The following is a 13,781-nucleotide window of genomic DNA, read 5'->3' as shown; positions in this document are numbered from 1 at the left end:
ACCACTCCAGAGTATGAAAATAATAGTGTACAGCAGTTCCGATATATAGTGTTAGACAGTATTGTATTGTATTTAAGGATTTGTACAAAGTACTGGTGCAGAAACAATAGGACATAGGTCCCCTACGAGGTTTAAGCTCCAACCCAACCCTGCCCCTATCCCATCCCCAGGAAGGACATCCATCACACAGTAATCTCGTGCATGGGAAATTAATGTCTCCTACCCCTAACCCTGCAGCAGATGGGTCTATGGTTTACTCGTCTTTATCTGAGAAAACATCTATCCATTTCTTGATATTATAGAAAGGTAGTAAATTCTCCTCAGTTATTTTAAGACCATGAGTATTGTCCGGCCGGGGCTCGAACCCTCGACCTCCCGCACAACACAATCCGGCGCTCTAACCAATTGAGCTAACTGGGAGGTGGAGAGATTTGCAGAAAATACTCTGTTAGTAAAAAATTGGGCTAACCTGGCTTTGCTTATAAGCTGTCCCAAAACTGACAGTATTTTGTAACTCTTTTACTCCTGTAAGTTATTAACCTGTAACTTCTCCCTACCATATACATGACAAGTTTTCCTGCAAGTAGGAAATGAGAATACTCAAAGTTATCAGGTAGAGGTTGTTTTCTTGATCTAACATCAACTTCTTGTGACTGATTCACAAGTAAACGTGTCGCAGCAAGGGGGAGAATTATCAATCAGATCTTTGGAGTTAAGGGTAAGCTATCCCAGATCCTATCAGCCAGAGGGACAAGGCAAAAGAAATGTCGATGTAGAGGATCTGCGAATCAATCGCATGACAAAACAATGCGTTCTTGTGGAAAAACTTTGGTTTACCTTCGCAATAGGCGGTATCCAGACTGTTTTCTTAACATGCAGGTAAAGTGAGCAAAACTGTACGTGCCGAGTACTAGAATATCAATTCACTCTCTCAATTTGCATAGCCGACAATTTCCGAAAATCACCCGACGTAGTAACTTGACGATAGTACTCTTCGGATGCTCTCTCGGTTGTGCCTCTCGCCAATAGGATTAAACAACAGACAATCGTTTTTCCGAGAGACGCAATCTCGGAAACTCGTTTCTAGTACTCCTCGGTTGTAATTCAAGCCGCTAAACTTTAGAGCAGAACGACCTGTAGTTAGTCACAGGAATGATTCCAAGTAGTTGGGACCATATGTAGGCCGACAGTCTTCTAGTCGGCGGATTTGATGCTTTCTATTTACTACAACCTTTCAGACCAAATGGTTAGCACTCATGAAACCGAATACCTCCAAGTATTTTCACCCTTCGACAGGGAACCTTGTTGTGCCGGCCAGCTTAAATGCGAGGTACCAACAAACACAAGCCAAACAAGGTCCAAGCGCCGTAAAGTGAACTTCCAACGATGGCCTTACCGTGAAACCCCTTAAAACAAGAAGGTGAAGAAACCAGAGAACGCAGAGAAACTGAACACGAGGAGGATTTGGTGAGTTAAAGCTCGTTCAAACGAAGCTCCAATTCGTTTAAGGAGGCTCGAAAGGGTTTTCCACAATTAACAGCAAGTGCCAATCAGTAAAAGATATCAGGACTGTCAAACTTATCATCGGGATAGTAACTTGACATATGCATAACACTATGTTAAGGCAATCTGTTAAGGGGTTCGTCAGGCATCATCTGTTGCCATGGCAACAGTACAGTGGTACTAAAAGACCTTCTAAAACTCGGTTTTTGAAAGATATCTCAAAAACCAAGTCAGTGACCCAGTTTTTTTTTTCAAATTTATTTAACATCATCACATTCTCTATCTGTATACATGATTAAAAAAAAAAAAAACTATCTGGTAGAACTTGAATTATTTAGGAAAATGCTGTTTTAAAATGTAAAAAAAATTCCACTCAATAAATTTTTTTAAAATTTTCTTCAGGAATGCGTAATGATGAAAATAATTTGTACACAAAAAATCAGGGTAGGTCACCGAACTAATTTTTGAGATACTAGCTCATCAAGTTAACAAGCTTTATTTCTGGTTTTTGCAATTTTAGCTCACACTTTGACATCCGGTCATGCGTTTTAAGCAATACCGCTGACTCAATGGCTCATCTTTGCGAGGACAAGTGCACGTCCACGCGATCAATCGGTGTTTTCAATTCAGTACGGTGGCCCAGAAGGGTCACACATGCAAATTAAAAATGTCACTGCAAACTAAAAATATTACCTGCAAGTTAAAAATAATACTGCAAATTAAAAATGGTACATGCAAATTTAAAATTTTACATGCAAACTAAGAATATTACCTGCAAATTAAATATAGTACATGCAAATCTAAAATGACCCAGAAGGGTCACACATGCAAATAATTAAAAATGTTGCTGCAAACTAAAAAACCTGCAAATTAAAAATGAAAAGTCGTGTGCGCGCATTGGCCTCCATAAGATACTGGGGAGAGTGCTGATATGTTGCAATGGCGGACGACGAATGATCGCTAATCCAAAGGTACTTTCTTCTTGGTTATGAAAATGGGGTTATTTTGCAATTCTTGGTTAACTACCATGGTATTAAAATAAGTCTAAGTACTCTTAAACGCAGGCTGTGAGATTATGGGTTGAAAAGAAGAGGAAACGAGGTCGATGTTGACCAGTTGCGTGATATAATCAGGAATGAAATCAGTGGTTCTGGTGAATCACTAGGATACAGAGCAGTGTGGCATTCTTTGAGGCTAGTACATCAAATTCATGTCCCTCCCTACTTAGTAGCAACTATTTTACAGGAAGTCAACCCAGTGGGAGTGCAGGAGAGAAGAAGGCGCAGACTTTCTCCGAGGAAATATCTCAGTTATGGTCCAAACTTCAGCTGGCATGTGGATGGTAATTTATCAAGCTTATGTTAGTTATGTTGGTAAAGTAATGGTGCTATGTGGGATGATACGAACTTACATTCTTCATAGACTCGAAGAGGCTTTCAGGGAGAGCTGAGCGAGCAGACACCTAACAGGTCTTGAAAGCCCTGTCTGACTTTGTTTTGGTGAGGTGACTCGGTGACATCACAACCATGTTTACATACTTTCTTACTTACTCTCACACAAACAAGCCTCTCACCAACCTTCTCACTTTATATTGTATGTAACCTACTATAGGATAGCTATGGCAGCTTTCTGTGCTTAAAATGTAAGTGTATTTGTAACAGCAAAATGAAACGATAGTGGTGTTAGGAAATGAGAATTATTAATTTCAAAAGTCAGAATATTTCAGGATTAGCTAGTTTGACTTTTAATATTTTGTATAGAAGTGTTCAAGAATTAAAACTTTGGAGTGAAAAATACCATTCTATTGGTAAACTACTTGGCCATGATTTTGTAAACATTTGAGAATTATGGAATTATGTTTACCTTTTTAGGGTATGATAAACTCAAATCCTATGGCTCTCCCATCCATGGTGCTATAGACAGATACAGCCGTAAAATTCTCTGGTTGGAAGTGACAATATCAAACAATGAACCAGAAAATGTAGCTAGATTCTATTTAGATTGTGTAAAAGGGAATGGTGGGTGTCCAATTCTGCTAAGAACTGATTGTGGAACAGAAAATGGCATGATGGCTGCAATGTGTTGCTACTTTGGACAGAATGGAGAAGATGCATTTGCTGGAGGGAAAGCAAATAAGTATGGTTCTTCACCTGCAAACCAGCGAATCGAGTCTTGGTGGTCTTATTTTAGGAGAGGTAGGGCAGGTTGGTGGATTGACTTTTTTTAAGGACATGGTGACTGCTGGAGTATTGGATGTAGGTAATGTAATGCAAATGGAGGCATTGTGGTTTTCTTTTGAGGCAGTCATCCAAAATGAACTAGACAATGTTAAGCAGCACTGGAATACACATCGACATGGCACAGTACCAGGAGTGCCTGACGTACTGTTCTATTTACCACAGAGGTCAAACGCTTTTGAGTGCAAGCAGGTTGTTGAAAACCCCAAATTGCAAGCAGTATTTACTGCACAGACAACCCAGTGATGATGAAGGTGACTTATACCAAGAGTATTTTGACTATGTCGTTGATCATGAAGCCCTGCAGATTCCCAGCTCAGTGGAAGAGGCTTTCAATTTATTTCAACAATTGAAATCTTTATGTGTAATGTAAATAAATGGAGGGACAATTTTGTTAGAAATTGAAATTGGTTTATGAACTTTAACAAGTGTCATAAACATGAAGTTGCACGTGCTAGGCCTGTTAAGTATACTGCAAATGGCATTGCTCACAGAGTGCTGTAGCCTCCCACACACACATTCTTAAAGATTAGTTGGTTGTTTTTCCAGGGGAGGAAAAAGCATGGGAGGCTACAGCACTCTTAAGGTTCTGAAGATTACACTGTACATGTACATCAATATCATAAATTTCAACTTACAGTGATTGTAACTTGTCTTCAATGATTCACTATGGATACCTTTTGATAACAGTTTAAACAGAAATACATATTTTATAACAACACTTTGAAGCACAAACATAAAAAGTCTGTAAAATTGACTGGACGTATGGTTGTAATGTTCAACATTGTTAAATTGTGCTTATTAGACCATGTCCCATTTTTGTCAACAGTTTTTTATTAAGTAGAACCAAAAATTGTTAAGGAAGTAACTGACAGAAGACCACTTCTGACATATATTAACATTCAACTTGACAGAACTCTTAAAGGGTGCAAATAATAATTAAAACTCTCTATCATGCTGAATTTTACTTTATGGTAATTATTGAAAGTGGCCAATTTCTTTAAACATTTTCACACAAAGATTAAAACTTCCAGTGGCTCATTTAGATTAGGCCAAAACCAAACGAATCTTTAACTGCTGAGGTGATCATTTCCTTCATTGTCTGTTCATCACTGATGTGGACTGGTATTTTGATAGTGATGTCACATGTAGATACTGTGGGCCTACAGCAACAGCCCTGCAGGCAGCCATGAACAAACTCAAGCGTAAACTTCTCGGGAAATCTCATGGATGGAATTTGCGGAGACCCTGTCATCCACTTCACAAAGTCCTTCAAGTCTATACCATTAATACCTATAATGAACAAGGATGCTTTGATCGTAAAAAAAAAAATAATAATGAGGTCATATACAAGTTAGTAAAACATGGTAACGGAGAGCTTCATTTGCCTCCTTACAATGTAAGTAATATAAATTTCCATGTATCACCAATGCAGTAATTGTGTAAATGATGACATAACATCATTCTATCTACTTGATACTTAAAAATTGACACTGGTGCCATCATTGGCATTTTGAAATTTGTTGTAAAGGCTTCCTGGTTTGCTTTCTATTTATTGTCTGTCTTATAAAAAAGAATTATACCTCCAATACCAATGGATTCAATTACATCACTGAAGAACTTGTGTTGAACTCTAAATCTCTACAAAGCTGTGACTTGCTAAAGTTTACTATCAATTGATCCAGAAATTCATCTGCAGTAATAGTGAAACAATTTCCATTTGTAAAGACAGGCTTCCAGAGTTCTTTCTTTCTCCTCATGTGGCCAAGAATACCACATTCACACAAGGCACTTTCAATTTGGACCAGCTGAGGAAGATATTGATATAGTTGATCCTTGATGCAAATTTCCCTAGGAGAATTAAGATTAAAGAGTGTTAGTGTGTACTTTTAAGAGAACCTTTGTGTAAAATAGTGCTTTTATATGCAATAGGCAGCTAAATAAAACACATGTCTATAATAATTAGTGAAGTATAACTATGATCATTACTGAATGACTGGTTGAATTCCAGGAACAGTCTCCTTTTGAGGAATGCCTGAATATCCTACTTTTTCCAGCACATCAAGCACCTCATCACATGTCAGCTCAGCTCTCAATTGTTCATCTGTCATGGCCTTTGATAGCTTTAAAACAAAGATTACAGAATATTTTATTCTTTTTTTTCTCTTCCTTGATGTCTGCAAAGAGTACCAAAATTTTGAAATATAACTAAAGATCATGGGCTTTTGAACTACAATCACTTTTTATTGCACCTAGATCCTTGCATGGCTTTATTTTGGTGGGAATTGTTTTGAAAAATTTAGGCAAATAATGAATTTTGTCCTTTCTTAGAAGTACAAGGACAAAGCAGAACACATTTTTCTTTGGAATGTTCTGTCTAAAACTATGTGTTTGGTGTACTGTTCCACAAATGATTACGATTACTTTATATGCTGCATGCCTTGAAAAAGTTTATTTCCAACAGAAAAAGTATTGTTGAATTTTCTGGCCCTTACCTTTACTAGAGCATTTTCATGAATTAAAAATAAAATATTATCATGTAATAATTTTATTGCTAACATTGCACTACCTTTAACAATAATAACTACTTTAATTCAGATATACAGGAATGCTAATTAATTACCCTTTCAGAAGTTTTTCTTAAGAGGGTCCTTGTTTTGTGATGGAGAAAGAGGCTCACCAACCAGATAGGATGGTACATCTGGCGACATGAAATTGGGTGCTGGACCACCTGGCAATATTGACATCCTCATTGCTTTTCCACATGTTTTAAAGTCACCTGCATTCAGAGCCACTGCAGAGGCAACAGGTTTCCTGCCCTCAAAAAATCTTTCCTTTACAATGATTAACAACTCTTCAAAATAAGACAAAAAAAATTAAAATGAATTAAGTAAAAGAAACCAATTTAGAAATGCTTGTGGAAAACTTCGGTGGTATAAAAAGATCATATTGCTTTGATTTTTAAAGGGGTAGTAACAGCATAGCTATCCACCTGGAAGATGGAATCGACTTCTTTTGTGATTTTACAAATTCCTGAAAAAAGTTATCTTTTGAGTCTCAGACTGCTTACCGTTGCGACTCTTGAAAATGTGAAAGTATTTTGGAGAGAATTCTCTTGTTTGATGTCACTCTTGCGGAATTCGACTTGCGGCGATGAGAGGATTTTGCTGTTGGCACCAATGTAAGTACTCTGTACAGGCCATTGATGTTGAATTTCTTGTACAGAGATTGTAGTTTACGATAAGAAAGAACAGCATCTGCCAGCTTCTGGACAATGCTTGAGGAAAGATCGAGCTTGCCATCAAACATCTGGATGGTGTCTTTATGTTCTAAGAAGGTGGCTTCATCGAATGCCTCATTCGCCGATACACATTTACCATTGGTGACCACTTGTTCATGATTGATTTGCAGAGGACCAGTGAAAAGAATTTTTCTGAGGGCTTTGATGTCTTCCAGTGTGTCATGAGCTTCAAGCTTAGCAGAAAATAGGGTTTCATAAAATGTCACTCAATTTGTTTGTCACTGATTTCAGAGGGCTGTTAGGCTGTCTTCGGAGGGCCTTCAGTAAGGGTAAACTATCAGCAAATAGCACTTTCATTTTGGTTAAAGTACACATAAAGGTTGGGCCTGCATTGAGGAGAAGTCTTGGCGTGTCAAAAGCAGAAGCATTGTGACCTAAGAGGACCAAGTAATCGACAGAATTTGAAGCACAAACATCTAAAAATTGCAGGAATGATTGAAGGCAGGTTTGTAACGGCTTGGCTGGGACTGCCTTTCCAGATTTGCATATAATTCTTTGATCCCCAGAAAACCTTGAGGTAATATTGTGAACAGCAGTTGCAGAACTGGTTATGGAGTGCTCAGGAAGAATATATTCTGAGAATGATTGATTTCCATCATCAGTAATGGCTGAAAGTTGGAGAAGTTCAGTTGTTTTTGTTGTTGAACTTGTTTCAGTATCAAACAAGATGAGTTTGTAGGTTTTTGGGGATCAAAGAGTATTTCTTTTAATAGAGGCCTGACGTCAGAAGGAGGTATCAGTTCATATTCCTTTAGTTCAGTTTTGCAAGTGTTTTTGTTTACTTTCTGCAGAATTTCGTAGTCATGGGTGTGTCCACAAACCTTGGGGTCAAGGTTAAGGCCAATGTCATGTTTGTAGCTCAGTCCTTCCCTGCTTTCACTTCTGACAGTCGATTGAAATCTGTTTAAGCGAAGCTGCCTTCTCCTAACTTTGAACTTTTTGGTAGATTTTCTTTGTTTGGTAGCAGTTGTTATGTTATCTTGGGTTTCTTGGTAGCTTGTGCAGTTGGGCCCAGGGTTTATTCCAGTTTTATTAATGCTTTGCACACAAATTTGTGGCCTTCATTGTGCTGAGGGACTCGACATGCTGTTCTAAAATCACTACTCTCACTTCCTCCGTAGTGTCTGACTTTCAGGTTTTTGGAGCCAATGGTTCCATTTAGAGACTCATTTTGCTGTGAGTCCAGGCAGGGGGCTAATTTTGTGACAACTGCTGGGGAGGCATACTCTGAGAGAAGATCATGCAATGCCAGTTGAAGGCAGCTCCCATTCAATTCCTTCCCATGGGGTAATTCATGGTGGATATATTCTATTGGGTTTTGTTTATATCTACACCATGAAGGATTGCATTTTTTGTGGTCACTAAAGGCATGTGGCACAATGCATTGAATTGCTATGGCAAGTTCTGCACTTTGGTTTTTGTGCTGGTGAGCACAGTAGGAAAAGCACTTGACTAGAGAATTAACCACTTTCTGTGAGAGAACAGATGAATCTGGAAATTTTTGATGCTGGCTTAGGTTATAGAGCCTGGTGTTAAGTGAACGTTTAGAGTGGATGAAATCAGAAAGTTTTTCAAGGCCATAGGGAACATTTGTTTCGAGGTAGGAAAAGTTGTAGAATCATCATCACCAATGTATTGGTCACACTTAATCCCTCTTGCCGGAGCATGTTGAAATAGTTGACAGGCTACACTTGACTCCATAATCTTTGCAGATCCAGTATGGTTCTTTCAGTAGTCATGTGGTGTAGTGTAACGTACGCACCAGTAACATCACTCAATGGCTATCCGAGCCATATACGTTTATTTCTCGACCAGTGGTTTCTATAACAAAATTAAATTACACTAAGTCTAACTACGGAAAATAAATTGCATAAACAAAATAATAAACGATATAAACGCGGCGAAATGAAAACATAAACACACCTGACAGTTTGGATCATGAAATAACATGAGACGCAGCTTAAAGACAACACCAAACTACATAACATAAAGAAGCTTTTACGCGCGAACACTACAATATATATGTTGATGGAGGGGACTGAACCCCACCAAATTCGTTGTAACATGTAGGCTTATCTGGTTTTTTGGATGCAGCACAGGTTCTGCAGGTTTTATTTCTGGTGGCAAAATCCAAGACTTTCCCAGTTTTAACTCCAAGTACTGTCCCATGACCTGTTGATGAATTACGGGCCTTTCCCCTTTTCTGCCACCCCATGTCATACGAGCACATCACTCCAACTAAATTCTCAGAATCACATTTAGTACCAGCTGCTAATGCCATCTCCCTTTCCTTGCAGCAACTCTCAAGACAACTGTCATTTGCTATACTTTCTACTGCTTTTCCAATCTCTCTTCCTCTGGCCTTGAATGTTACATAGTTAACTGTTGGAATATCTAAACAGGACAAAAGTGAATTTACATGTGTATGGCCTATGCCAGCATTCCAAGCTCCAAGGGCAAGCCTGATGTTCACATCATGTGCCAATGGCCCCTGTTCTCCATTTTTGCGTTGCATTGATGTCAACAGAGAATTTGAACAACCACAGTGGTAACATTCATTTTAATAACAAAGAGGCTGGCCACTCCCTTCCTAATATTTCTCTCGAAAGGTTTTTCCATGTAAGTGGACCTTGAGAAAATACAACAGAAAATTATAAGAGGCACTGAAGGGGTGATTTATTGTGTCAACATTAACCCCTCTGGAACAAATAATTGTGTCAATTTGGGTTAATGGTCTAATCTTGCTCAGGGCTGTATGCTTCACTTGTAATTTTTACCAGGTTTTTGGCTTGATATTATTTCATGTCACTTTCATAACCATGAACTTCCATCATTCCATTTAATATGGGAAAAAAAGTTTACAATCCTTTTCTAACCATTGTGAGGTAGCTTTCACTTCCTAGTTGTAATTTGTAGTTTATCTTGGGAAATACAAACAATCTTTTTTCACAAGTTTAGGATAAATATTTTATTTTAATTATACCGTCTGTGGTTGAATTGAAATAAGGTCTCATCCACGTTTTTTTGATCTTTTGTTTGCATTAGAAATGTTCACTTTTATGGCAATATTTACACTCCTCCATTTCCTTCATAAAACTGTCCATATTCACTATCCTGGATCCAACAATTCATTTTCCTTTTCATCTTCCTGTGTGTTGTTCAGGAACTTTCTTAGTTATTTCATTTTATTGTAATAGGACTTAAACTCAATCAGAAACAAGTCTGAACACTTGGAAGTGTCCTCCTAAATTTCTCACTGCATAAAGTAAGACCTACCAAGTGCAGTCGTCGCATCTTTGATGGTGGGCTGTGAACTGCGCAATCCTCCTTCAGCTCTTCAAAGAAGTGTTTTTGGCCCGTTTCGGCAAGAGTCGTGCCGCCCAGACTTCTTACTTGGTTCCGAGAGGTGAACATTCCATTTGTTTCTTAGACAATTACTTTCATCAGAAACAGTCAGGTACCCGGTAATTTTGATACGCTTGTGGCGGCCATATTTGTTTACAACTCGCCTGCGGATACAATCGCGCGTGCCATTGCTTGTTTCTCTCGCGAGCAATTTGTTTGTATGTGTATCTTGGAATCCATTCTCCGCACGGTCGCAAAAACCCTTTCGAGCCTCCTTAAGCTTAATTAGTTACATTTTGCAGGTGCACACTTTGCTACATTAACCCATTGACGTCCAGTGCGCCCGTATGCGCCCATGGGGACCCACACCCTTTCTACGCCCTGTGACGTCATCACTTTTAGCCCTGGAGCACCAATTCGAGCACCTACTTGAACAGGTTGAAAATATCTTACAGACGATACCAGAATGAGCGCAATTGAGTGGAGGAGATTGGAGAAATATCCAAAAAACCGTGTCACTTTGACCTGAAAATCTGCACGAAAATTGTGTTTCACTACCCACCTACCTTTCCGAGCATGTGCTATGAAAATAATGAGTAGTTTCTGAAAAATCTCTACACTAAAATGAAGCCTACTCAATTTCCAGCAAGTGAGGAGAAACTTTAGGCAAGGAGAGGGGAAAAAAAGGGCAGGAGAAAGAGAGAAAAGTAGAAGTCGTAAGTGGGGCATGACTTTTCAAGCCAAAAACTATGTCGAAATTTTGCTCTCTGCGCATGCCCGAGATTTTCAGGCCGCCATTTTGCATTTCAATCGAAGGGCCGTCGAGTGCATGAGCTGTCAAGCGGTTTTTGGTAAGTTTGAGCTTTTAAAACCACAACAGTGACCCGAAATCTGCTCGACTAGCTTCAAAACACAGTTTTCCACGAAAGCTGCGGCCATTAATGGGTTAAACAAGGGATGAACGCAGAAGCGTAAATAGGTGAAAAGGCGATCTCTATGGTCAAGGGACTTGTAGAACTTAACATTTATTTATAAGGTTCCTTCTGTAACACAGTGGACTAAAACGTGCACTACAGCCTCCTTAAAAATTAGAAATTGGGAGTCATGTAAGGAAAATTAAATGAATTAATAAATTAGCAGTATCTTATGGTACATTTTCCTCAGTCCATAACTTGTACATTAAATGATATTATCCACAGCTTTTGGTGGAAACTGCAACTTTGCGTATTTAACTTCAAATTTCCGGAAATACATATACGAATAACAACAAAAAAAAAACAATTATCGAAAAAAGTGGTCACACAAAGGTGTGCTTCATTTGTGGTGGTGACAATTAAACTAAAATGTCTTGTTGAAAGGAAGTCTGCTGCATGGATATGTGTAAAGATTTAACAGAAGGAAAGGAAATGTAATGAGAGTTGTTTCCGTTTTGACCCTTAAAACAGAGGTTGATTTGAACTTTTGATCACTTGACGGAAATTTTACTCTTAATGTTAGTTAAGAGGATATTAAAAACTGATTAATTAAATATACTGATGAAAATTAACCTTGAAAGAAATGTAGTTTGGTCTTCCATGTTTTTAATGGTGCATTTTTGTACCTGGGTAAACATTAGATTATTTCAAATCAATATTATAAAGATATTAAATTCTGGTCTTAATTTGATTATTAGTAAAGTATGAGGTTTTGTATGGGAGGCAAGTAGGAAGCCTTTCAAATTCAGAACATTTTCCAAGCCTGTAAGCAAAAGATTTTATAACACTTCTCTGCTAATAGGTGGTTTGCAACCAATCTCTAGAGACAGGTAACAATAGTGAAAGGAACAACTGCTGGTGGACGAACAAGAGGACCTGATGAGATATCTATTGTTTACATCCACAAACGTGGCGGCTAACCACCTATTGTTCTCCAGAATTGTCACTGTGATGTATGCCTAACGAAAAAATCACATTTGCAGAGATGAGCAACAACTGCTGTTTTATTTATGATGCTCTGTTAATTATTGAGGAGCAGATAAACTGTTAGAAATTACAACATCTCCCATAGAACTTAATAAGAAGACTAACTGAAAAAGTGGAAATTAAACAATTATACTAAAAAACAAAATTATTTACGGTGAACAGGTTTCCCTTTGATCCTTGTTCATGTCTTTTACAGTTCAAACTCATGTGTAGCAAGTTCTTAAGTTAATACACAGTCCTTCATTCACACTGGTTTCTTAATTTCTATTCTACCACAAGAAATTACAGGGGCTGTGGCTCTTCTTGTGTGGTGTCTACACTTGGCTTTGTGTTGACTGGTTCCTTTGTAAGAATGGTTGGGTTTGTTTGCAGAGTTTCTTAGCCTTAGAATTGAGTGGTTCATGTTTATCCAGGGGTGCTTGTAGATTTTCAACTTTAGTGTTTTTATTTTTTTAACTCCAGGCTCTTGAAGTTGGAACTGTTGCCAATGACCTTCTTGTGGTTAATTTGTGTGGTAGCAATCTTTGAACCTTTGAAATTATGGATGGTATAAGGTACTGGCTCAAAAAGTTGGCTTGACCTGTGTTTACTTTGTTTCACAAGAGTGTGGTTGTGAGGCTTAGTGTGTTGTTTGATGTTAAGGAGAACCATACTTAATTTTTCATTTTTTGAATAGTTGTCCATGAAGAAGTCTTTTTGGTGAGAGTGCTTTTTCTAATTTGAATTATTGCCTGAATAGCTTTGAAGCATGGAACTATTGCCTGCTTTTCCAACCCAGTTGCTTGATTGCAAAGTAAAAAGTAGTGGTGTGTGATTGAAGTGATGCTTTATTCATACAATTGAAGGTGATTACATTTTAACCTTCAAAATTACTCATAACGGAAAATGGACAGCCATATTTGAAATTTATTAAAACAATACATTATGAGATACAATGAATATATGAAGATCATATATTTTTGAACTGCGGTATTACATATGTATGATGCACCATCTGTTGTATCTCATTTATCACTTTCATGGGTTTATTGCGAATCAACTTAACAGCCTGCTCCCAGTTGGCTTGTTAGCTCAATTGGTAGAGCGCTGCACTAGTATTGCAGAGGTCAGTGGTTCGAGTCCCGTACAGGCCTGATTTTTTCAGGTCTGATTTTCGCTATTGCTCAAATAGCGCTATCTACTGCGAGGATCGTGCATCATACGTACAATACATTATCTTTATTAAATCCCCACTATGTGGGTCTTCCAATTTAGAACACTTTTTGCGGGACTTTGGCCAGACTGCCTTTAGCAGTTTACAATTTTCAAAGGAATTTGTGAAGCCTGTAATAACAGAATCAAGGCCAGACTACAACATGGGGAGCTATGTTCCCCACTCTTTGTTATAAGTTTATGGGTTCTTTAACACCCCTTGCTAACCAGTATAGAGAAGAT

At 38.2% G+C, this 13,781-nt stretch overlaps 1 protein-coding gene and 1 long non-coding RNA gene across 4 annotated transcripts in view; one reads left to right on the top strand and one right to left on the bottom strand.

The window, feature by feature from the left end:
* The window catches only part of LOC111326053 (uncharacterized), a 58,995-nt gene extending 58,051 nt beyond the window's left edge, over positions 1-944 (bottom strand). For 2 of the 3 annotated variants that reach the window (XM_088748206.1, XM_088748207.1), the window contains exons 1-2: positions 838-944; positions 470-577 (exon numbers count right to left, since the gene is read on the bottom strand). The gene's annotated coding sequence lies outside the window, so the exon portion shown is untranslated. The remainder of the gene's footprint in view (positions 1-469; positions 578-837) is intronic. The other variant, XM_088748204.1, reaches the window with a different exon arrangement.
* Positions 945-1,117: 173 nt separating this feature from the next.
* LOC111326031 (uncharacterized) lies at positions 1,118-4,841 on the top strand. Its single transcript, XR_015996445.1, has 3 exons — positions 1,118-1,467; positions 2,749-2,845; positions 3,375-4,841. It is a non-coding gene; the product is annotated as an uncharacterized LOC111326031 (long non-coding RNA).
* Positions 4,842-13,781: the final 8,940 nt, after the last annotated feature.

Source organism: Stylophora pistillata, chromosome 2, assembly GCF_964205215.1.
Source record: "Stylophora pistillata chromosome 2, jaStyPist1.2, whole genome shotgun sequence".
NCBI lineage: Eukaryota > Metazoa > Cnidaria > Anthozoa > Scleractinia > Pocilloporidae > Stylophora > Stylophora pistillata.
Note: the sequence above shows the minus strand (reverse complement) of the source record. Positions and strands in the feature narration are given on the sequence as shown.